Raw genomic sequence first — 26,985 nt, 5'->3', positions numbered from 1 at the left:
ATCTGCAATGAAAGATTCTACAGTCCATATGCCAACAGTCCTACATACTCCTTGTAACACTTTGCTTTATGCTGATGACATGATTTTGTTATCATATTCTCAAGTAGGTATGTGGAGATTGTTAAAAAGACTTAGTGGTTATTGTCAGAATAATTTTCTGACTATTAAAAAATCTAAGTCAAACATAATCTTATTTGGTAATAATAATAATAAATAAATTTTTTATTTATATGCCGCCCTTCCTCCGATCAGGGCGGCTCACAACATAATTAAAATACAAACAATTCCAATAAAAACATATTTAAAAACAAACCAACAGTAAAGCCCCAAAGCCCAACCTCTTGGCCACGAAAGAGAGGAGGGAGGCCCACAGGATATTTACTCGGGGAATGCCTGTTGGAATAGGAAGGTTTTGAGGTCCTTCCTAAATTGGGCCAGGGTGGTGGACGAGCGGAGCTCTGTGGGCAGCGCATTCCAAAGGGCTGGGGCAGCTATGGAGAACGACCTCCGAGTGGTGGAGGCCAACCTAGCCCCAGGCACCTTCAGTAGCTGCTGCCCAGACGTTCTGAGAGTGCGAGGCGGAATGTACGGGGAGAGGCGGTCCTTCAGGTATCCTGGGCCCAAGCCATTTAGGGCTTTATAGGTAATTACCAACACCTTATATTGAGCTCGGAAGCGAATGGGCAGCCAATGAAGATCTTTTAAAACTGGTGTTATATGGCTGGTTCTGGACGCACCAGTGACCAGCCGGGCTGCCATATTTTGCACCATTTGCAGCTTCCGAGTTTGGTATAAGGGTTGCCCCATGTAGAGTACGTTGCAGAAATCCAGTCTCGAAGTTACCAGAGCATGTACAACAGTTTCTAGGTCCCTCTGGGCCAGGCATGGGCGCAGCTGGCGAATCAGCCGAAGCTGATAACAAGTGCTCTTGACCGTCGCATTCACCTGAGCAGTCAGGTGAAGCGACGAGTCAAGAAGCACCCCCAGACTGCGCACGGAGTCCTTCACAGGGAGCGTGACCCCGTTCAGGACAGGTGGAACCACCGCCATTCCTGGACCAGGGAAACCTATCACTAGTACCTCCGTTTTCTCTGGATTCAATTTGAGTCGGTTTTCCCTCATCCAGCCCATTACTGACTCCAGACAGGCCACGAGAGGAGAGACGCCATCCCCAGTCACTGCATCAGTCGGAGACATAGAGAAAATAATTTGGGTGTCATCAGCGTACTGATAACCCCGCGCCCCATGTCTCCGGATGATCTCTCCCAGCGGTTTCATGTAAATGTTAAATAGCATGGGAGACAGAATGGCCCCTTGAGGGACCCCAGTTTTAAGGGGCCTCTCATCGGAGCACACGTCTCCCAGCTGCACCATCTGGGACCTCCCCGAGAGGTAGGAACGGAACCACTGGAGCGCAGTGCCCCCGATTCCCACCTCTGCGAGGCGCCCCAGAAGGATACCATGGTCTATGGTATCGAAAGCCGCTGAGATGTCCAAGAGCACCAACAGGGACACGCTTCCCCTGTCAATGCTCAGACGGAGATCATCGACCAAGGCGACCATGGCCGTCTCAACCCCGTAACCCGCCCGGAAGCCAGTTTGAAATGGGTCCAGATAATCCGTTTCATCCAAGACCACCTGAAGCTGGATCGCAACCGCCCTCTCGATCACCTTTCCCAAAAATGGTAGCAGCGAAACAGGCCGATAATTATTATGTACCAGGGGGTCAAGGGAGGGCTTTTTTAGGATCGGTCTTACTATGGCCAATTTAAGATCCGATGGAAATAGCCCATCCCTTAAAGATGTATTAATTATCCGGCGTAACAAAGATGTTACCGCCGGCCCCCCCTGGGCCGCTAACCACGAGGGACAGGGATCAAGAGAGCAGGTCGTTTTCCGAACACTTCCGAGGATCCTGTCCACATCCTCGGTACTCACCAACTCAAACTGATCCAGTAAGCGAACGCAGAATCATAGATGGCAATTAAAGGGTGAGCCAACAGATCAAGTAAGGAGCATCTCTTATCTAACTGTAACATTCTCAGAAAATGGATCCTGGTCATGCCATCATCAAAGGAGTTCACTTAGAGCAAAGGCCCTCTTGAATCTCATACTTAAACAAAAAGCTCACAATTACACTGACTCTCTAACCCCAATAATTAATGTTTATAAAGCTAAAGTTACACCTATGCTTGTATATGCAGCAGACGTTTGGGGTCTAAATCCCATTTCAGTAGTTGAACTAGCTCAGTCTCAACACCTGAGATGTATATTGGGTGTACACAAGAGAATATCCGTGGCTGCTGTTAGAGCGGAACTAGAAATATATTCAGTTCATTCGCAAGCCAAAATCAAAGTGTTTAACTATTGGTGTAAAATCAATGAAATGGGGCCAGACAGACTACCAAAATTATGTCTCTTAGAACAGTCTCAAACCCATCTTGAGTCCTCTTGGTTTAGACAAATAACAAACTTTATTATGAGCTGTGGTCTCTATGTAACCTACACAGTCAATGAGCAAGCAAAAAAGGGTGTGACACAGAGAATCCAGGATATCAAAGCCCCAAAAGATATAGCCACCAATAGTAAGGTAGGCAATTTATATTGGCTGAGCTGTTTTAAATGCACCTTTCAAAGACCTAACTATCTAAAAATACAAATGCCAAAATACCTGAGGGTATTTACTCAATATTTTTACTCAGTTTACTCAAGCTAGATTTGATCAGCTTGACACAATGGTAAAATATGATAGATTTAATGGTATTCCTTATGATGAGCGAACTTGTATTTGTGGAGACCAAGAGATTGAAGATTTAGCTCATATTCTATTCAAGTGTAATTTGTACCAACAGGAAAGAGACCAGTATCTTGGTCCCTATATCAAATGATCAGTGTTCTGGGATAACCATGTTAGAACTTCTTACTTCATGAGTGGTCAAGATTAAAAAATATCTATTACCACAGCTTGGTTTCTATGTAAAGCAATACAGTTGAGAGCTAGATATGCGGGGACAATTGGGGTCAACTGTAGAGGTGATGAGGAATTTTGATGTGTAACTGATGTTCAAACTTTTGTTTTATGTACTATTATTTTAAAGACGTATTCCCCTCTCTCTATTTTACCCATTTTTGTATTTTGAAGTTTTTATATAGATTTTTATAGTCAAGTTTTATAATTTTGTTTCATTTATGGGTTTTGTACTTAAATTGTATGACATTCACATGGTATCTGTACGGTATTTTATTCATATTTTAGATTTATTATATTTAGCTTTTTCTAATTACTGTCGAATTTCTATAGAATTTTTATAGTGTGTTTTATCTGCTTTTGTGTTATTTTGATATGGCCTAAGGGCTAATCAATAAATATTGATTGATTGATTGATTGACTGATTGATTGATTGATATTCTATCCCATTTCCACCCTGGTTTGTAAATTTGTCTTTTTACAGTCCATGTCAAAATTCATACATATTCTTTCAGATATTGCTCAAGATCATTCTACATTTATGTCAAAAATGTCCATATTTTGGAAAACAAATTTCAATAAGAAAAACAATATTATCTGCTTTTCTGTAGCATACAGTTTATTTCACATTTTCTGTACTGTACTTTATGCAATTTCAAGTGAACACGTAAATTACAAACTTTGGAATAAATACAGATATTAGTCTCAGTGGTAGTGGTAAACCCAACTAGAATAGATCCCTTGAGTCACTAAGAATGACATAATCTCTCTCTTTTTTTACTTAGTGGGTCTACTGTAGCTGAGTCTTCTAATAGAATTCAGACCATATAGCCACAAGTATGTTCTGGGTCATAGATCAGTTGGAAAAGTATAATATGAGCTTAAGTAGTACAAATTCAGTACATCTGATTAAGCTGAACCCAATGAATTTAATAATAATAATAATAATAATAATAATAATAATAATAATAAGATTTATTTGTATACCGCTTTTCTAAAATGAATTAATCAAAGCGGTTTACAGCAATTCGCAAACAATAACATAATACAGCATATCTCAAAAACATCAGAACATCAGAACATCAATGGCAATACATCTCAATACAAAGGCAACAATATAATTCACTGTGCAAATCACAAAACAGCCAATTTGTCACTGATCAGTGAAATTGACAGATTTGTCAATCCACGCAGGTGATCCATTATGAGTTCTCAACTCACAAGTACTTACCTCATAAGTCTGTACCTCTCAGCTTTCATTTGAAACCCTTGTATTCATTCCAGTTACTTTGAGATTACATTATAATTGGGTTCCCAGGGAATTTTGAAAGGATCTGACTTTACCCCGATAATGGATTTTCCTACAAAAAATGCTCACAGTTCAGATGGATCCCAATAAGTGGGCATTTATATGAAATTCGAAATCATTTTAGGCATTTCCCCAAAATAGTGTATACTGAGTGCCATAAACATGTACTAAGCTCTTCAACACTCCATATCCATGCTAATATATACATGATCACATTTTTGCTCTTTGGAAACTACTTTAAATCCTCCCCTAACTCTACAGAAGAAGAAAGCAACTAGTTCAATCTTATAGTGTACAAATATGTTTTGCGGCTCATAATCCCGTTTGATGAAAATAGATTGCTGGCTGGAATGCAGTTGCCATATTCTAAGGTTCTTTATTTGAACTCATTTTCAATGTAAATCAGCCTTTTTTGATATTTTATTTCCCCCTGTGTGTGAAGTACTCAGACATTTACAAGAAAATTAGTCATTATCATATTTTACTAATGTCATACAAGGAAAAAAACAAACCCAAAATGAAACCTCTTCTTTTTGAAAGAAAAAAAAAAACTTCTAGCCTTTGTCACTGAGTCATTTTCTTCCATCGAAGAAAGACATTTGGGGAAATATGACCTCCTTATGAAGTTTTCCTTACATAATGGTGTTTGATCTTCTAATCAACATGAAGTCCCAGTTGAGAAAAATAATGGACACAACTAGAGAATTATCTTCAAGGCTTTCTTTCATTATTTTCCAACTGAATTGCTTGTGAGAAATGGCACAACAAAAGGTGCTTATGTCTCATGGTGTTCAAGGGAAACTGATTAAAACAGGTGACAAAGTGCAGAGATAAATGCTAGGGTTTGATCAAGTATCCAGATTAATTGCTAACTGGAGTAGTGAGGATTATGCATGGAGGCAATAGTTTTCACAAGGCTGATAGAGTTTCCCTTAGAAACAAATTAATGGCTTACAATCATGAGCCCCAATCCTATCTTGGGTTGGTATATCATGAAAATAAACTTGTTTTCATATATAGTTAATAGTTATTTCACAGTTCTGGGAATGAATGGCTACCAATAGCATGCAGTACAGCAGCACAATTTTTCTAGCCTAACACTCCTGCTGTGGTTGCTGGTTGAAAAGATCCTGCACTTCTAAACAAGCAAACAACAAAAACCACCCATGCCTTATAGCATTCTGCATCTGAAAACAATTTAGTTTCCATGCTCCATTGACTCAAGGCAGGAATGGTGTGTGAGCCATAGTGTGAGCCATAGAATTTTTTCTAAAAGAGATTTTGTCAGCCTTGTGAAAGCCCTTGCCTCCATGCATATTCTTCATTACCCAAATTAGGAATTAATCTGGATACTTAATCAAGACTCAGCATTTACAATTTCATCCCCTATTTTAATCAGTATTTCTTGTACACCATGTGGTTGTTAGCATGATTGTGTGACCTGCGGTATTACCTCTTGAAGTGGTAATATTGTAAAGCAATATTAGGTCTAGTTTTGTGCAGTTTATCAATTCCTGTGGGATACTACAGTGTCCTCTATGCTGGTGTGATGGTTATGAGATTCAGTATTAGGATTCAATGAGACTTTCACCCCTTCCCCATTTTCATAGCTCCAGAGATAGTGGAAGTAGTTGTGCTATTTCATTTATTTTAGTCGATCCATTTTGAAACTGGTCAGGAAAGGAAAACTTGCCCCTCTTCTTTGACCTGGGAAGATTTTGATTTAAGATAATGTTCCTGAATTATATTAGTTCATAGCATATGGTTCAAAGCATAACGTCTGCAGGGGATAGCAATCCCCAGTGGCAGCTGCCATTAAAACACTGCCTGTCAGTGAAAGTAGACATTTCCCTTTAAAATGCTACTCAGAATGATGCTACATCAATAGGCAGCATAATTTCAGGCTGCCAGCTATTGAAGCACCATTGGCTGATGCCCTACGATCCCAATCATCAACCCTTTTTTTTGTAAACAGTGAAAGAGCACAGACAATTCTGCATTCATTTTTGCTGTTTCTCTCTCTTGTTATCTCTCCCAGGGCCTAGTTTGCCTCCAAAATCTCTTATGAGTACTTTTGACCTGGTATCTACTGGGCTTTTGTTCAAAGACCAACCCCCACTATGGATACTAAAATCTTTGCATACTAGCATCCCATTATATACAATGGGGTAGTAAAATAGTCTATTTTATATACACAACATGGTAAGACCAAAATATTTTCAAGCCATAGATGTTTGAATCTATGGACATAGAATTAATGTATATGGAGGGTCAACTGTAAATCTACTCCAGGTTTTAGCCTGAACTTCAAAGGAGCTATCAAAAGATGCTGGACCTGTTTTCAGAATAAGATTTTAGCACTCAAATGGTTCCTTTATAGTTCAGACAACCAGCCAGAGCAAATTTATCATCCAACTGCCAGGAAAGCCAACAGCTAGCACTTGTCTGATATGAATTCAAGAGGTTTGCCATGTAGCTTTTCACAGAGATGAGGCAGTTCTGGTGACCAAAACAACATCCGCTGAATTTTTGGCTGCCACAAAGCTGTTAAAGCACTGAACTTGTCAAGAACTATGGCAGAAACACTACTGAGGAATAATAGTTAAAGGCATTCTCTTTTCACAAGATGTCTGTTATTTAAAAGCAAGTTTTTGTAAAGAAGAAGAAAAATGCAAAAGCTTACAAATGTAACAGATGAGGTTTATCTGGTGATCAATAGAGGTCAGATTTATTGTAAGATCTTTCCTTTTGAAAATGGATGTTTTGATATTCTACCTGTTTTTGCAAACCTGTCACATTACTTACTTCATGTTCATTTTATCTGTTCTTTGTTAAGCATTCTGAAGTTTTATGTCAGAAAGAGTGCTGGATTTCATATCAAGTGACAGCAGAGCTGCTGAGCAAAGTCTTTTTGACTGGCAGCTGTTACATGCATAGGGCAACCCTGCTGTGACAGAATGCTTCACACTTGTTTACAATTCTTCTGAAAGAATGCATGATATGCTTAAAGAGACCTGCTGAGTAGCAGTGAGTCTTGAATAGTGCTAGCATCTTAAGTTACATTAATTCAGTGTTTAATTTAATGCTTCCTGGTCTTACAGCCAGTACTTTTTCCTCTGCAGTTCCCCAATCCCAACTAAAATACTATATTTTGAAACACCACAACTTGATTTTACGGGCAACTTTTCTACCTCCCCACCATCACTACCAATAGCAAAAAAATAAATAAAAAAGGCTATATTTTAGTTTTAAATTTAAAAGAAATGTAAATTTAAAAGAAAGAATGAAAAGCATTGATTTCTTCCTGAAAGAGAAGACCAGAACAGTTAGAACAATAAAATATGAAGACACGGTGTCTAATGTCTCTTTCCCTCCACACTTTCCCCTTTTTCTTTGCTTGCCTTCCTTTTTAGACTGGTATAAAAAGCTTGGTACAGGCACGTTACAGATGGGCGAAAAATACATCCTGGGGACATACTAGGGTTAGGGAAAGTGTGTGCCTTATGCATGTACAGGATGTACAAAATGGCAGTGCCCTATACACATAGGGGCCGCCATTAGGATGTCACAAACGCACCGCCTCCAAACGGGGGCGCACGAGGGTGCCCTTTCCGCAGCGCTAGAAGGAGCTCTGAAACTGAGCTCCTTCCGCAATTTGCATCGCTAGCACAGCCTTTAGATGGCTGTGCCAGTGACGCAAGGGAGAAAGGGGCTGAGCGGCCCCTTTCTCCTCCTCTCCATGGCCATCGGGTGTCCTTGGGGCATGAAGCCCCAAGGACACCCCTTTCCAGGCCACGGGGAAGCAGCCTTTTGCCGCTTCCCTGTGGCCTGGAAAGCAGCAGATCGGGGCTTCGGAGGCTGCCGCTCTGGCAGCTGAGGCCCTGATCTAGCGGGGAAAGGAGCGCCTACAGGACGCCCCAAAGGGGCGGTCTGTAAGCTCCATAGTTCATTTCCCCTTTATATGGACTGTGTGGAAAGTCCATTCCATCCCATTTGCCATGCAAGTTTCTTTAGGACAAATACTTTCTAAAATGCTATACTGTACATCTTACTTATTATTAAACCCTTATCTTTTATATTTGTATATAAAATATAAATATACTACAGTATTTGGGACAAATCTCAGGGGCCATAGGATTAGTTGGATCTCTCTTCTGAAGGTGAAGACAATTGTGCATATGCTATATGATCAATTTCAGGATTCTAGCTGAACACAGTCACTGTGATGAATGGGTTTAACTACCATTTCTACCCATACTTCAACATGTTGTGGAATTATGTGAGCTCATAATTTCAGAATTATGTTAGTGTCCCACCATGGAAAGATATTGTGTGCTTCCAGAAAGCAAGTATCTATGGAGTTGGTAGCATTTCTACTGATCGAGTCTCCCAACTCAGACAATCTTTTGTTGAAGACCTAGATTAAATGTGTCAAATGCCTCAATTCAGTTAAGGAATGCTACTAGCCAGCAGCACAGGGGAACACACTGTTGAAGAATCAATCAGAGAAAATGACAATGGCATTTTTGCTAACCCTTGTTAGTAATGCATAAAAGGAGCCAATGATAAACCATTTCTGAATGTATTTTACCTTGAAAACATTATGATGAGACAATATGAAATGCAGCAAGAGACAGTGGTGAAAGATGAGGCCCCTACTTAAATCACAATACTCAACCAACTAATGGGGTAGCACAAAGGAGAAATACAAATAGCGCTGTTGCTAATGACGGAACTGGACTTAAGCCTCAAGAATGCTGAGGTATTGACATGTGCAGGTGTCTATGGCGAGTCTGAGGCTGCACAACATATATAATAAGACCATAATTGACTGTGAGAAACATGAATCAGGAGAAACTAGAAATATAAATATTTCAATTCACATAGTTAGCATGCTAACATGGACAGGTATGCCACCTTTAATGAAATGATCACATTATGTTTTACTCTGGAAATGCCAATAGTCAGGTGAGATATAACAAAAGCAGTCAGGGGATATAATGAAAAACCTGACTTAATAATAGAAATAAGATTTTAGGGGAAAACTATCAATATAACCACAATTCATCTTCATGCTCAAACTACAGAAGCAGCAGAGGAAGACATTAAAATAAGCTGTACTGATTTCTAGGGGGAAAATGATCATATACCAAAATAGGACATATTGATAATCATAGGAGATTATAATACAAGAGTAAGAAACAGAAGAGACCCAAAAATTGTGAGATAATTTGGCCCATATTAGGAAATGAAACAGAAGTGTGAATTATCAGTCAACAGTTTGTTCATTGGCAAGACATTCTTCAGGTAATATATGGTTGTAAATGTAGACATCACCAGATGGCCAATGCAGAAATCAAATATACTACATAGTAGGAAGTATGTGTAAAACAAGATATGGAGCAAATTGTGGCTATGAACTATTAATATTAAAAAAAAATAGAATAAAGCTGAAGAAGTACACTAAGTGGATTATAGTAGCGAAATACAACCTGAAGAATATTCCTAGTGCAGGTGAATATAAGTTAAAGACCGCATAAAGAACAGAATTGTATGACTAAGCCTAACTGACAGAAAACCAGAACTCTAGACTGAAATCAAGGACATAGTCATGGAATGATGCCCAAAAAAAAAAAAAACAAAACAAAAAAAAAAAAAAAAAAAAAATGTAAACCAAGAGTAGTGATGTAACATGACAAACATGGAAACCTAACATGTGACCAGGTAAAAACTTGATGGAAAAAACACACCGAAGTGCTATATAAAAGAGATGAAAGGATAACAGATTCTTTCAAGGAAGAACCTTTTAACCTGATGAACCACAGTTTTAGAAAGCTGCTTTCACCAAGAACGGAAGCCATAATAACAGTTATTTCAATTGAAAGATTCCATCAAAATTCTAACAAAAGTCTAAACAAACATTCTAAACAAAAATCTATGAACAAATATAGAAAATCAAATAATATCCCACAGTCTGGAGAAGTTTGATATGCATTTGAGTGCCCAAGAAATTATTCATTGGGGATTGTAGTAATATCAGGTCATTGCACTGATGTTCCACGCCAGCAAAGTGATACTGAAGATTTTACCACAAGGACTTTTACCATATATGCAGCAATATGCTAGATGTCAATAGTGGGTTAAGAAAAGAGATTATACGTGCAAATAGACATTGGCTGATGAAGCTCATCAAATAATTTCAGAAGAAAATAAATAAGTACTTTACTGGGAGAGATAACAAGAGAGAGAAACAGCAAAGCCTTCGATTGTGCATTAAAATAAATGGATTGTTCTTTTAAAAAGGGTGTGCCATGAAATTTGGTTATCTAATACATACCTTATGCTCTAAACAAGGTTACACTTTCAGGCAAAAATATAGATTAACAGAATGGCATCTGACAAAGCTGCATTTTATCCCACTACCTGTTCAAGTTACATGTGGAACAGATAATATGGAAATTAAGTAGGCATGAAAATTGCAGGAAGAAACTTCAGCAATTTTAGATATGAAGATGGCACCATATTACTTGCAGAAAACAGCAGAAACTTAGAATGACTACTGATGACAGTTAAGGAAGGAAGTGAAAAAATAGAGTTACAATTGAGTATTAAGGAAAGAAAAATAATGGCATGGGTGGATTACATTTCTTTAAAGAAAGACAATGAAATAAAGATATTTATTTTTTAAAAAGTCTTGTCAAAATCACCTATCTATAGGATTTCTGATGTGTATGTATTGTTAGCTCACTTTACTAAGCATTGGTAATACTTGCTAAAATGAAAGACAGGAGGAAAAGAGGAAGACCACATTACAGTTGGATTTACTGAAACAAGGAAGCCACTGTTCTGAGTCTGTAAGATCTGAGCAAGTTTGTTGATGAATGCAGTTCTTCGAGTACATTCATAGGATCACTAAAAATGAAAATCAACATGTGCTGAACAACAACAAGAAGGTATTTCAAGGCATGTGGACATCCAGGTAAACAAAACTATCAAATCTAAAGAACTCTTCCCTTCCCTCAAGTAATCTGCATTTCCTCTCAAAACCAGGGATAGCAGTTTAATTCACGTTCAGTTCTGCGACATCTTAAGTAATTCAAATCAGTTTAATTGAGGTTTCTCTTGTGTGGGATCTAAATTTTATATTACTGTACTGCTTCTTCTAAAAATGTGAAGGCTATACAAAAGACTGTTTTGTTTTGTTTTAGGCAGAAGACTTGGGCTGTAGCAGAAAGAATGCATTCTGATATCACTTTAATTGGCATGGATCAAAGCTATGGAATCCTGGGGTTTGTAGTTTGTTTTGGAATCAGAGCTCTCTGAAAGAAAAGGCTGAGCATCTCACAAAACTGCAAAACTGAGAATTCCATAGCTTTGAGGCATGGCAGTTAAAGTGGTATCTATAGGGCAGGTGCAGCCTTGGGTTCAAAAATTGTTATAGCTTTATTCAAGGGTGTCCATAGCCAGGTACATTCTGAAACTCCACTATTTTAATTTTCATAAGAGCCAAAAGAAGCCAAAACTGCTCTTGTGAAACTTTGAACTTAAAAGAATAAAGGCCATGGAGCAACATGGTATGCGTGTATGGATATTCTTGGGGGAAACTTCTGAAACACCTTAATTCTATTTTTCATCATCTCTGTAATAAAATCTGGTCCCATTCCCCACAAAGGATTCAGTTTTTTAGTGTCCTATTGGCACTATAAAGTAGGAAAGACAAAGTAAATAATCTTGCCTTTTCAAGTCCATAAACGTCATCTTGCCAACTATAGATATATTTACTGAACACAGTCAAATAGGAATATTTGCTCTGAAGGTAGTTGTTTTAATATAATGTCAGCCTGACAAATTCTAAAATCCTAGTTTATTCACAGGACAGGTTTTTTTTTTCTTCTAGGTAAAATATAGCTTATATTCATCATGAATAATCAATGAAACCATGTCATCTTGCTCTCATAAATTGTATGTAAACGTCAAAGGTTTTACTTTCTTATCCATTGGACAAGTGTCAACATTGTGGTTTCACAAAAGTAGAAGGAAGAAATTATATAATAAAGAGGATTGCTTAGTTCAATTGTGGGCTGCCAGTTTGCCCACACTATTCTAATACTACTCTCAGGGATGTGAGTTTGGCATTCTCCTGTATTTGATTTTTTTTTTTTTTTTTTTGTCTTACAAATATGAAGAAAAGTGTGAATTTGGTAAATTTTTCAAGGATAAATTGAAGCAAAATTGTCATCCATTGGCACTAATGAAATTTAATTTGTCCATATAGCTTTTCTTTCATGCAGAGAGGAAGACCATATTGTATCTGTAGATAAGAATGAAAAAGAAGAAAAGATGGCAATCTTGGGTGAACCCATAGATATTCAAGCCAAGTGTTTGAGGTAAGCATTCACAGTCTTGTACCTAGATAGGCAGTTTTATCAAATTTGCTTTCTCCAACACTCACATTTTAAAATATTTCATATTCTTACCTCCAGAATATGAAGTTTTTCTTTTTTTAAAAAATGTCAATTCTTGTAAAAAATAATGGAAACAAATTTCGTACACATCCGTAGATATACCATGTCAATCAAACCAACAAATCAAACAACTTTCATGCTGGCCATCTCAGTCCCATGAAGTCAGTGAAACTTATTATGGAATGATAGACTGGACAATGTCCTTGTGCTTCATAATGCTACCAGGCATACAAAGAGTTTCCTCGGTGTAAAGCGACTTGCATTGCAGCATCCCCCTGGATGAGAACAGTGTCTGGACAGGAAACCAGGGATTTCTGGGAGTTGTAGTCTACAGTCTATGAACGACAGAAAATAAACTCCTTTAAAAGAAAGAGATTAACACCTATTTGTTTGGCAAAGGATCTGAATTTTGATAAAACAACTATAAAATTTCAACAGACATAAATAAATGCTCCTGTTGTAATTTATCTTGGGAAAGAAACTGCACTTCCTATAAGGCTCTTTATGGTAGAGTGCAACTAGCAAGCTCGAGTGATCACAGCGCCCCCTTTGGAAGGAATGATAATATACAAATAAAAACCCAAGGATTTCTGGGTGTTGTAGTTCACATCCTATCAATTGGGAAGACAGCATTAGAAAGAAAAAAGATAATTTGCAGGGGTTTTTCAAAGCTTCTGATTCTTGACTATTTTTACCAGCTGCATATTAATCTATTAACAGATATATATAATCCTGTAGATTGGCAAGAAACCCAAACACATTATCTGGAAAAAATTATTTTTGTTGTAGTATGGACACTAGGAAAAAAAACACAACAACAAAACGCTAAAATGGCGCTACAACAACAAAGAAGAACTTCAATGGATCAACAAACACCTCCTGAAAATGTTGCCTCCTACTTAGAAGAAATAAAAAAAATTACCTCACATCTCAGTGTACAAATGGACAATTTAAACAAAGAAATGAAATCTTTCAAAGTTGAAATTAAAAAAGAATTACGGGAAGATATGAAGGAAATTAACTGTACCGTTGAGAAAATTGTGGCAGATATTAACAATATGAAAGAAAAAATAACTAAAATGGAGGAAAAACAAGAAGATGTTCAAGGGGAAGTAGAGGAACTTAAAGTGAGACAAAACTATTACGAAATTGATCAGCTAATTTGGGAAGCAAAATTAAGAGAAAAATGTATCAAGATCAAGGGATTATCAGAAATGGAGGGAGAGGATTTGTATACAAGAATAATTCCAGATTTGGCTAAATTTTTAAGAATTGATGAACAAATGTGTTTAATGGAAACAGACCGGATGTTTAGATTAAATACAAAATTTGCTAAACAGAAGAAACTTGATAGGGATATTGTGATATATTTTCTGAGGAAAGAAATGAGAGACAGAATTTTGAGGCTACATAATGCTTCACCTCTAATGATAGATGGACAGGAGGTGCAACTTTTTAAAGATATTCCTGCTCAAATTTTGAAGCGCCGTAAGGAATATAAATTTCTGACTGTAGAACTTCGGCAAGACAGCATACCATACAGGTGGCTGATGCCAGAAGGCATTGTGTTTTGGCACAAAAAGAAAAAAATTGAACTTAGATCAGTGCAACAAGCTAAATTCTTCGCGGACAAATACAAGAAAGATAAGAAAAGGTCAAACAGTCCTGGCAACAATAGATCACCCATTTCAAAGGATGATAATAAAGAATCCGACCAAAAAAGTTTGACACTTCTTCCAAATCACAGCCCTACACAGGTGCAGAAGAAGCTCATGGCGAAAGAAAAAACTGATAAGGTGTTGATGCCTAAACAGCATATATCTGCTATCACGTTGGACTCTCTTGTACAAACAAACATTGACTCTGTATTATCTATCAACAACTCTACCCAAGACGAAGATGAAAAGATAAACATAATGCTACCAGGCAGGTGCTCTTTAAATCATGCCTGGATGAAAAAAACCATGATAGAAATTGCTGTTATGACAATTCATCCCATTAGATATTCACAGTACTTGGCACAAAGATTACATTCTCAGCACAAAAAGAGAAAAGGAAAGAAAGAATGGATGGATGGGTTATTTAGTAAACTTTCTGACCAGGCATTTTGAACTGAAGAACGTCAGGTGATGGCTAACAGTGTTTATGGCAGGGCCTTTCCTGATAATGGTTTAAAATCCATATAGAATTCTGAGATCTTACAGCCATTTTCAGACTTTTATCATACATGGAAAAAGGCATTCATAGGAATGCATGTCAGAATTAATCATGCACCATATTATGCTATTTTTCTCTCTTAACTTTTAGTACTTTTTAAACAGGGTGTGTGTGTCTGCAACCCATTTTATAACACATATATCATCTTCTAACTGTATGTTTTCTCAGAGAAATGCTCTATTGAATTCAGCAGAACCAGATCTCAGAGAAGTGCAAGGTAAGCACAGGAGACATTTGGATCATGTCCCATAGAATTTCCTATTCTGGCTGGCTCACAAGGTCTCTATCCTCATTTATCTCAGTGAAAGCGCACAAGAACTTTCCCTCTTGGAGCACTGAAAAAAGCCCAACAACTCCTTTTTCCAGGCTTATCAGGTAAAAGGGGCTGTGGTGGAAGAAGCTGAGTGGATTAGTCCCATTTAGTTCTGCCTAGACATATAGCGGTTTGCCCTGCTGACCTTGGAGTAGACATGCTGTTCATGCTCAATTATGTGTAGATATGGAGAACTTTGCCATGGTTACTTTTTAGTAAGTTTAATTCTTTCACTAAGAATCTTTTCGTCCTGACCTCTTTGACCTTGGCCCTGCTGGCAAGGGGAATGTGGTCAATGAGACCTTTGATCAGTGGCAGCAGGTAGTTTCAATGTCAGTGGGCAGTGACTTCAATCCATGTTGTAGTTCACACATTAAAGGAACTATCCAAAGTCCTGAATGTTTTCAGAGATAAGGTTCAACATTTCCTTGAAAACTATCCAAAGCCTTCAGAAGATTAATTTCACCTCTGCCATGGAAGTCACCAGCCTCCACTGCCTTTTACTCATTGGAATTCAGTTTCTGGGCTGTATAGGATGACAACGTACATGCATAGTTCATCAGGATGTTTTGCTCATGCATACCGACACAAATGGGAAGGACCTAAAAGTATGTGTTGATCATGTCTAAAACTCTTATTTAGCATGATATTTATCTAAAAGCAAAAATATATTAGGATTATAGATTAAATTGTAATGACACAGGAAAAATGATATTCTACATAGTCTATTACTAGTTGGCAGATGTTTTTGTTTTCAATTGTTATTTCTTTAATGACCATTTCTTTTTCATCCTAGCCAGACAGGGACATCTATAAGGCTGATAACCTTTAGACTGAGAATTTTTGAGGCTCATGACAGAATACAGACATTAGTATACTGAAAAATTGTAGCCAGATTTCTTTTTTTTTTTTTTTTAAATCTTGTTCTCATATTTGCCAAACTATACTGGGTCATTAAAACATCATTATTCTGAGATGCATTTAGAATTTTATGTGTGCTTTTAATGCCAACAGGAAGCTTTCACATTAGAGTGGACTTGTAATTTTACATTAATAAGCATGCTTGTTACATTCACAAGTCTTTTCTGTAAAAGGTCACAGCTCAATTTCAGCTCCAAAATTAGGAATGTTTTTGAAGGCTATCAAATTCAGTAAAATATTAATCTTGAACAATAATCATGGCTGTAAATTGAGAGCAGAATCAGTATGGGTGGATGAAATAATAATTAGAAATGACTTCTGCTTCCTTATAGACACAGATGTGCATTCCTCAATTTACAATCAAAAACTATAACTATTCCAAAGCCATTAGCTTCAGTTGTCTGAGATATCTTGTGTACTTTCACATGCAATTTTGAGGTGCAATTACCATGTCTGTTTCATGCAGTTTTATAGGGATGGAGAAGAGGATATGAGTGGTGTTCTATTTGATATTTGCCTGATTTTTCCCCTAGCTGCTTTTGTCATTTTTCTTATCATATAAAATGTTGTACAGTGAGAAAAAGCAGTAAAATAGCTTGCAGGTGTGGACAGAAAAATATGTTTGTTTTCAGTGGTATACTGTGCCTGTACTGCAAAATACAATAATAGTTGGAAAATAGAAGGCAGGAAAAAAATAGAGACCACACTACAGGTGGATTAATTCAATCAAGAAAGCCACAGGTCTGAATCTGCAACACCTGAGTCAAGCAGTTGATGATCAGGAGGTCCTGGAAGTCTCTTATTCAAAGGGTTGCCTTACATCAAAGTCAGAGCATGATTGCAAATAGTAAGACAAAATCTAGCTGTCATGACCAGTCTGGCTGTAGAGGCTTCTGTTTTGTTGCAAGCTTATTTTACAGGCATATGCATGTGCATGGATACACTGCCAGAGAGGCAAAGAATTTGTTGTCCCACCCTCCTGCCTTGACTTCAGTGTGGCTATGTTGGTTGCATTAAAGGCTGGGTAGGAATTTTCTCCCCTTTCCGAGGGTTTTTCACCTACCTCACACTGTTATTCAGGGACTTGGAAAACTGGCTTAGGTGTGGACTTAAATAGGAAGTCACTAGCTGTTGATGGGGGGAGAATTAAGGGGTCAGGTGAACACCTATGGCACCCACTTGGGGTGAAGGTTGGGCCTCTTAAACTTTTTCCTTAGATCTTGCAATTAAAGAGAGAGGAAAAGAGACCTTCCTTAGGGCTGACCTGGAATATAACCCTCAGTCAAGTCTGGTGAGTTGACTGAGTAAATCTCAGGTTGGTGCTCCAGATGCGAGCTGGCCGGGGAGCAATCCAGTCATGGTTCTTTCCATAGAACTCAGGTGTTTCGCCCAGGGGAAGCTGAGGATGTGGTCTGAGGAACAGACCACCTACCACAGCTGTTCCCACACCTAGCTGCTCCTTTCAAATTTGCAAGATTTCAGGAAACAGTTAAATAGGTTAATTCATTAAATAAAGTGGCCCAATTTCAACCCACATATGTGTCTGGTCTCTTGGACAGCAATCCTCAATTTTCCTCCCATTTCAGTGGTACCAACCACATTTGCTCTCACTCTGTCCTTTCCCACTTGGCTACTCTCACATAGGCAAAACAACTTCCTGATGAGCATTCCTCCAAGGTCTGCAGGGTTTCTCCATTGATGTTCAGGTCACAAAGATCCAGAACTCCTTGGTATAAAAGTTAGCTAATTTTATTTTTAAAAAGGGTAACACAGCCAGTATAACTAAGAGCAATAATTAATAAGAAATAAAGTAATCGGTCACTGTACTTACCAGGCTCATGGTTTAGTGTTTCATGGAGGGGAGCAAATGCAAAGGACAGCAACCATCATTTTCTAGCATAGCATAGCAAATTGGAAATTGTGGTTAGGGGCAGGACTTCCCAGGAGGCCCACAGAAGAGAAGGACTTCAGTCCAGCCCACCTTGGATATCTAAAATGGGAACCAGAGCAGGCCAAATGTAGTCAGCCCACTTCAGCTTTCTTTCATTGTCCAGAGGGGGGTGTGTGTTTGGCAAATTTATAAGCAATCCATTTGTTGTATGGTCTTGGTGGTGATAAATATTTGGCTGCTCTGTCTAAACTTTAGGTTGGTGGTTTTATCCTTGGGACAGAACCTTTGGCATAACAAAACATGCCTACATAACCCCACATTTTGAGAGGGATACCTTTAAGGAATCTTAAGAATGGAGCTGCAGAACCCAACCCTCCTCTGGAAGTTCATCCCATTATCAGATGGTAGGGTGACCCACTTGGTGTCTGATGCCTATGTGATTGCCACAGTTTTATCTGGCATTTTTTTTTGGGGGGGGGCTCATCTGACATCAGATCTATCCAGTACATTGCACCCAAACATCTCTTAACTGTTACCAATAAAGTTATGACCATGTTTTACTACCAAAGTTGTATATGAGAGAATGTTGGGTTTCTCCAGAAAGATCCCACATTAGCTACTGAACATGTAATAGATAGATAGACAGACAGACAATTGAAAGACAGATGACAGGTGGTTTGACTTTCATGTTTCTCAGCATTCATTGACTAAGAATATTTCAGTGGCATATTTAAAGAGGTATCACTACTCATCACCCATTACCCAATTATAGCTGTCTACCTCACTACCTTTGAACTAATTTTCTGCTTAATTAGCTACAATTCTCATTGTCTAGCAGACAATTCAAACCCCTTGAGTGAGTACCTTCTGGTCTGAAAAACCTGTTAATATTTAATACTTCTCCTTTTAATATCTTTTTCAAATGTTCCTTTAATGGTTGTAATGATTATTTCAAGGGTGATCATTTATTTTGATTTCACTCAACCCAAATTACAATGTTAATATCTTGATATCTGCCTGTGTGGCAGATGCAATGATCTGACTCTGTAGGCCTATGCTAAACTTTCATTTTGACATTTCCTTTACTAAAGAAATGACATATTATGGTAGCCTCCTCTCCTGATGCCTTCCAGATTTGGTGGATTGCAAACTCCATCATCCTCAGTCAGCTTCACCAATGTAGGGTAATTGCTGCAAAATAATGAAAAACTGACCATGGTAAAATAGCAAGATGTAAAAAAAAAAATAGAATTGTTTATATCTTGTGGTTAATTATTCTTAGATTTTTAGAAAAATGTTTTTGAGCAAAAAAATGTAGTTTTCATAAATTGCATTTTAAATGAAAAAGGACTGAAGATAGAAAACAAGAGAGAAATGTTGCTCTGTTCAGTCTTGCTGAAGAGATTTAAAAAATTAATTTAATACAGACAGGACAAAATAAAGCTGCTTCAGGTCACTTTGGAGGTATGCTATTTAAATGATGCATGTGTCCTAAGAGTTCAGAAGCCACGCCAAAACCATGATCCAGTCTTAAGGACTGGAGAGCAGCTTTGGAGCAGCTTCCGGACACTTAGGATGCATGCATCATATAAACAGTGTACCTCCAAAGTGACCTGAAGCAGATTTATTTTGGCAGTCTGTATGGGCCCTGTGTTGCCTTACAACGGTAGATAAGAAAAAACATTTATTTTATTTTAATTTTTTACAGTTCCAATGTGGACCAGCAAAAGTCTAGAATACTGACTGTTTTTGGAAATGCCCTGTGCAGAGCCAGCATGGTGTAGTGGTTTGACTGTTGGACTGTGGCTCTGGGGAACAGGATTTGAATCTCCACTAGGCCATGAAACCCCACTTGTTTACCTTGGGCAAGTCACCATCTCTCAGCCTCAGAGGATAGCAATGGCAAACCCCCTCTGAAGAAACCTGCCAATAAAACTCTATGACAGGGTAGACTTAAGGTTATCAAAACTCAAAAATGCCATGAGGGCAAACAGTACCACACCATCCTATGCATAATGTATGCTGCCAGTTGAACAGGAAATGCAAACCCCAGGTCAGAGACATAGCTACTTGTTTTCATGTATACCCATCATATCTCAAGAATAACTGTAACTAAGTGAAACAAGTATGTAAGAATTATGCATGGTAACTACCTTTACTTTTTAAAAGATACATATTAAGTATATTCCTCTTTATCTTTTAAAATATGCTGGACATCAAATAATAATAATACTGTTTCCAGAGATGTAAAGCTTACAGCCTTCACAGTAATAAGTAAAAGTTAATTTGAATCTCAAATCAAAAGGGGATTCTATATTCAGCTGCAAGGTATCCGTAATCCCTATTTTATGCATAACTAATTATTAGTTAGGTAGCTATGTGACTTAGAGATAAGCTATCTCTATAAAACCTTCCAAATACCTGTAAGCTGATGTTCCCCAACAATGTGGCACAACTGAAATGCACAATAAATTGATGTAAGTTCTTTTCTTTAACATCGTGGTGCTTTTAAATTCAGATGGATTTAGTAGTAATGAGCAACAACACCCTTTTAGTCCATACACTGTCCAGGGAGATAGTACTGTTCACCAATCCATTTCATTTGAAGCTTCCTTATATGTTAGTGTCTCTGCACACCTGTGTGGTTTATACATCACAGAGGAAATTGCAAGATTAGTAATTTTGTGCTAACCATAGATTCCAAATAGGAAAAAATATATAGATACAGTAGATAACAAGCTCTAGATTGATACCTAATATATGGTTATAAAGCATTCCTTTTTAAGAATAAGTATAATTTGGGAAATCAAGTGACTAAACCAGAAACTTACCATTCCTGTACTAGTTTTAGAATTGTCTTGAGTTCTTTTGGATCTGAATATAGCTCTTTTGTTAACAAGAAACTGTACTGGACAGCTATATGACTATACCAACATCTCAAACAGGAAACAAGAGAAAAGTCAGAAAGACTATAGAAGTCATGATTCCACTTCAGCCATTTTAATGAATGTACTGACTACATATAAGGAGTGGGGAGTTTTCACACGTAAAATGAGAACAGTCAGTAGCAGGGAACATTTGTTTATGGAAGGTTTCATCATGATTATGTAATTATTCTTTCAGGGGTCTGCATTGCACAGAGAACATCAATAGAAAGGCAAAGTATTCCGCTCATATGTAGAGGTTACAAATATTAAAAATTCCTAATGAATGATTTAGTATAGAAGCAACTCTGGATTCTGGAGAGCAATTTCACACAGTAAAATTTCACACAGTGAAATTGCTATTGCACAAAAAATGAGTAAAGTATCAAAATGGAGAAAGATTAATGTGATCTGGATGGTAATTGGGGAAGCCATATAGATGTTTATAGCTCACATTTCCCCAGAAACCATAAAGATGGAATGGTGAGGGATTTGTGCAATTTATCTCATACTAATGGAGTCCTTAGCTTTTTGTTTTTTAAAAACTATAATATTTCATTATTGTGATTCATTGTATTGTTTTATATTGTTGTCACAAACTGCTTTAAGATTTTTGGAAATGAATCATAGAATCATAGACATATATAGTTGAAAAAGACCTCAAGGGCCATCCAGTCTAACCCCTTCCATGCAGGAAACCTCAATCAAAACACTCCCAACAGATGGCCACCCAGCTTCTGTTTAAAAACCTCAAAAGAAGGACTCCCTCATACTTTGAGGGAGCATATTCCACTGTTAAACAGCTCTTACTGTCAGGAAGGCCTTCCTAATATTTATGAGGAAACTCTTTTCCTGTAGCTTGCATCCATTGTTCTGGATCCTATTCTCTGGAGCAGCAGAAAACAAGCTTGCTCCATCCTCAATATAATGTCCCTACAAATATTTAAACAGGGTTATCATATCACTTCTTAACCTTCTCTTCTCCAGGCTAACCATACCCAGCTTCCTAAGTGTCTCCACCATTCTGGTTGACCTTCTCTGGACACGCTCCAGTTTGTCAACATCCTTTTTTAATTATGGTGACCAGAACTGGACACAATAATGCAAGGTGAGGCCTGACCAAAGCAGAATAGAGTGGCACAATTAACATTTTTAAAACATATATATATATATATATATATATACACACACACACACACACACACACACACTTTCTTGTTAAAGGTGAACTAAGGAAATCAGGTAATTCCCTTTAAAGTGGAGATAGTAACTGCATTCCAGATACAGCCCGTGTGAAATACAATGAGTTTTCCTTTTGATATCTCTTTTGCTACAGAATCCATGACAGCTACACCCACTCCTAACCTGTCATGTTCCAGATGAATTGAACTACAACTTTTATCATCCCCAATAAGTGTTATCAATGGGAGTGCTTGCTGGGGATGATGGGGACTATGGTCTAAACCTACCCTCTTTTACTGACTGTTCTTTCTCAACAACTGGTCTCCAAAACAACAATGACAATGACAACAATGACAACTACAACAACGTGACTAGGGATGATTAAACAGAAAATCCCAAATTGGTGGAAGTAGTGTAATAGCTTTGTGGCTCTTGACATAGCTATACTTAAACTGAAGTATATCCTCTACAGTAAAAACAGAAACAACACTTAGCAACTATTAGGAGCAATTGTAGCAAAGAGAATGATAAAAAAAAAGTTGCCATTATGCAAGATCAAAACCAACAAAGGAAAATGCCACACTTGTTTACAACAAGTGGCTAATGGCTTTAAAATCTCAAATTGGGCAAGCATTTTGTCAGGACACACTGGCCCCCTACTATGTGGCCATTAAACTGCATCTCTCCTTGGCTGTGTTTTGTCCAGTGGAAATTGCACTCCAATGACATTCAAATGAACCATTCTGCCCCAAAGTCTAGCTACTAATGAATGGGGTAAGGATTATGTAGTATGACTAAAGAAACAACCTTTAAAGCATGAAGAACACCATCTTAAACTATTATACGACAATGGAACAATTCAAACAGTACAATAGAGGTTCATGTTATGTGTCCAGGGTGTACCCAGGGTACATGGCTATTTGATATATAGACCAATATTTCCATTAATTTGTTTCATTGCCATCTGGGAGTCACAACATGTTTTCCTAACCAACTCTTCACTAGAGAAAACACAAGTGAACAGTGAACTGTTAAGTTACTTCCCTATGCTCAAAAATACTAGAATACACCATCTCACCTCGCAGGAATTTAAAGCAATAATTATCTGTGGAAGTAGATCTTCTTGTAATTTAAGGCCTTTAATTCCCACCGAAGCACTAGCCAAGTCAATATTTAGAGAGAATGAGATTTCCAAACTTTATTCCCTTTTATGGCTGGCTCTTGGTTCCCTAGAGCTGAATTCGATTAACTTGGGCTTCATAAAATAACAAACATATCCCTGCATCCTTTCTAATTTATGGTGCCAGTATATTTTGCCTTTTATTTAATAAAAAAGTGAACACTCACCTGAGAATCAGCATGATTTGGAATATCCCTGACTCTGAGAAAAGCAACTTTCTAAAACTCAAAAATGGGTAATTACATTTCCCCTGTTGAAGCAACAGAACACAATGACAAAATGCTATGCTACTTCAACAGGATGGGCTGAAGCATTTGCATCGAGACCATAACAATATTTCCATTATACATAACCAGACAGACAGTAAGTGTGTCACCGGAATACATGAACTATTGTATCTATTATCTGATCAGCAGAAAAGTCAAACCAGAACAGCCTTTTGGGGTTTGTATTTCATGCATTAGGAAGACTATTGTTTCTTATTATAAAAAAGGAAAAAATATGACTCCAGATACTCTTAACAGTATATTTATGCAGAACTGCATTGGAATGGATCGAACCACTGAGAATTATTCAAGCTATCCTGGCACTGCTGGATTATTTTATTGTTTTAACACTTCAGCCTAGCCAAGAAATTCTTCTACCTTTCATTGTGCTTTGCCCTTTGTATTGCAGGTGCAGAGGTTTTGACTTTCTTCGGGTCACAAAAAATTATTAAAATTAAAATTTATTAAAAGTCTTTGACTTCTAATGATATCTCTGGAAATACCCTAAGGTTAGGAATGGGAAATTGTGAGGGGTTAGGGGGTGTACTGCCACCATCACCACTCCAGAAGATTTTGGAAGACTGCCCTCTTACTACCTCCTAAAATATTTTGGGGGGAAATGTCACCAAATGCCTCCCAAACCCTTTACTTTACACACAGGCAAAAAGGCCCATTCCCCCCCCCACCCCGGCCTCATGTTGTCCTGTATGGATGTTGCAGGCCATTAGTCCCAGGACAGGATAGACCTGTCCAGATGTCAATTCAGTGGTTCTAGACCAATCCTCATCCAAAGGAGTCTTAGCCTGGGGCATATAAACCTGCTGTTTGCCATGGAGTTTCCTTGAAATGGCAAGAAACTGGCATACCACACTGCCCTGTGCCTGCCTCCGCTCTAGTGTCTTCTCAGAAGATCCTCAACATGACCTGTGACATTGAATGGAGGTGCCTGGCCATAAGCCCCCATCGTGTCCCTTATGGCACATGATGGGGGTCTTCACAGAAGACACTATGGTAGAGGCAGGTACAGGATGTGTAGTGACAGTGGGTCTATAGTGTGGGGGCAGGTGGGTATGTAAACCCCTGTCCAAAGCTAGTAAAGAATCACTCACTGCAGCTGAGGGAAGCAGCCTTCCATGCATACAACCTTGATTAGATTGAAAACTCATAAAACTCTGGCCTAGGATAGATCCACTGTATCAACAGAACTAATAGTAATTGGCACATCAAGTTCTATTACTTAGAAAGTAATTTTACTGGTCTACCTCTTCTACTCTGTTCTTGTTGTGTGCCTTCAAGTTTTTCCCAACTTATAATGACTGTAAGGCAAACCAATCATGGAGTTTTCTGGGGCTGAGAATATATGACACACCCAAGGTCACCCAGTGGGTTTTCATGGCCAAACAGGGAATCAGATTGTGATCTCCAGAGTAACAGTCCTAGACTCAAACTGCTACACCACACTGTCTCTCTTCTTCTACTATAGTTGGGAGCAATTGTTAGATTTAAACCATAGCCTCCAAGATGTCCCTGCTGCTGAGGCAACTGATGTTTAGGGTTAATCCTAGCTGTTTTTAACCTCAAGTATTGAATGACTTGCAACTTTAACCAGAGCTCTGGAATCCAAGAAAATTTGGGTCTTTACAACTTATTGCATAGCTCTGAATATATTAATGCCTGAATTGTGTAGAGTTGTTTTTTTTAAAACAAAATGAGATTTTTTAGGATCAAGCTGGCTTTTGCTTTATATTTCTCTAGGAAAATTATCAGATTCGTAATATTTACATATATACAATCAAGGATTATTTCAAACCAATTTACTAAACCCTCAAAACAATAGATCTTGCAGAGGAAGCATATTTTCCCTTAGTAGCACCACATTGTAATGTATAAAATGTTTAGGCTTAAGAAACATTGTTGGGAAAAAACATTACAGACATAACTCACTCATTTTCATATACTCTACTTAATTAAGAACACTCTTTGTGTAAGTGCCAGATTGTAAAGAAAATAATCCATGTTCGTTTCATCTCAGGGATCCCATTAAATTGGTCACAATACAAACAGAACAAATCAAATAGAGCTCACTTTCATTTATGTCTGAGAAACTTGCATGGTAATACAAAATAAAGGAAGCCTGAACAGATGGCAGATGGTATGCATGATCATTTTGGTATTATAGATATATTCCATATAAATTCTATGGGATAGATTGGATACCGTAACAGACAGGCAATCTACAAGCAAGATCAATTTATAAACTGAAAACAATTTACAAATTTATAATTTCTGGAAGCCAGGGAGCCACTTTGGTACCTTCACCCCATAGGATTGACCCCATTCAATACCTGCAGTGGTCAAAAATGTGTGAGGTTATTTCCTTTTAAAAAGGAATGCAAATTCACTACATACTTCATTTATAAGAAAACACATTCAAATTATAAATATGGTAGGTGGAGAGCTTGTGTCTTGTTTATAACTGAGATCATGCTTGACATTGTGGTGCTAAACCTTATTTACAGAAAATCCAGTAGAGTTTTTGTTTCTACTACAACAGAAGTAAATTTGGTGGAATAAGCAACAGGGACATAGAATGGGACTAGAAATAGGACCATGGGACATCAAAAACAGCCAAGGAATGCATACCATTCATATAAAGGCTATTGTACATAATGAATACCAGAAGAGACAGGCAATCCATGAGCAAATTCACTTAATAACTGACTTTGTATTTTGGGGCTTGTGTTTTGGTGTTATAATTTGTATAATAAAGGGTAAAAAAACAAGTAACTGGGCAGCTTCAGGACGCCTACACTTAGTACAGTTTTCAAAGGAAAATTTGCAATACACTTATCTACTCAGAAATAAGTCCTATTGAATTCAAGTAGACTTACTCCCGAGATAAGTGAACATAAGATTTCATCCCTAGTGGGACATGGAGTTCACTCTGTACTTAAATAGGACACTATTTGATGTTCCAAAGGAGAGCAGCCAGGTTAAATGTAAGGCATGACTATGATCCTCTTTGTGACTTTATTGGTTTAAAAAGAAAAAGAAAAAACTGAAGTGCTAAGATTTATTCAATGAATTAATTCAACATGGTGTATCTGACATCTCAGCTCCCAAGGGTATTTCTCAAAGAATCATGCCTCAAAAGAATGCCTCAGAATCAAATCTATTTGTGGAAATATGGTAGGCTTTAATTTCCTTTGCAGATCATGATACAGCAGACTCTGAGTGTCTCCATGGTCAGTCCTGGAGAAATGCATTTGGTTAATTTACTATCCGTTTTACCCATACTTTTCAACAGATGATATAAATCTTTCCTGTAAATGGAATGATATGTTTTTGT

The sequence above is a fragment of the Sceloporus undulatus genome, chromosome 2 (assembly GCF_019175285.1).
Source record: "Sceloporus undulatus isolate JIND9_A2432 ecotype Alabama chromosome 2, SceUnd_v1.1, whole genome shotgun sequence".
Taxonomy (NCBI): Eukaryota; Metazoa; Chordata; class Lepidosauria; order Squamata; family Phrynosomatidae; genus Sceloporus; species Sceloporus undulatus.
The sequence above is the reverse complement of the archived record's forward strand: the minus strand, read 5'-3'. Positions refer to the sequence as shown.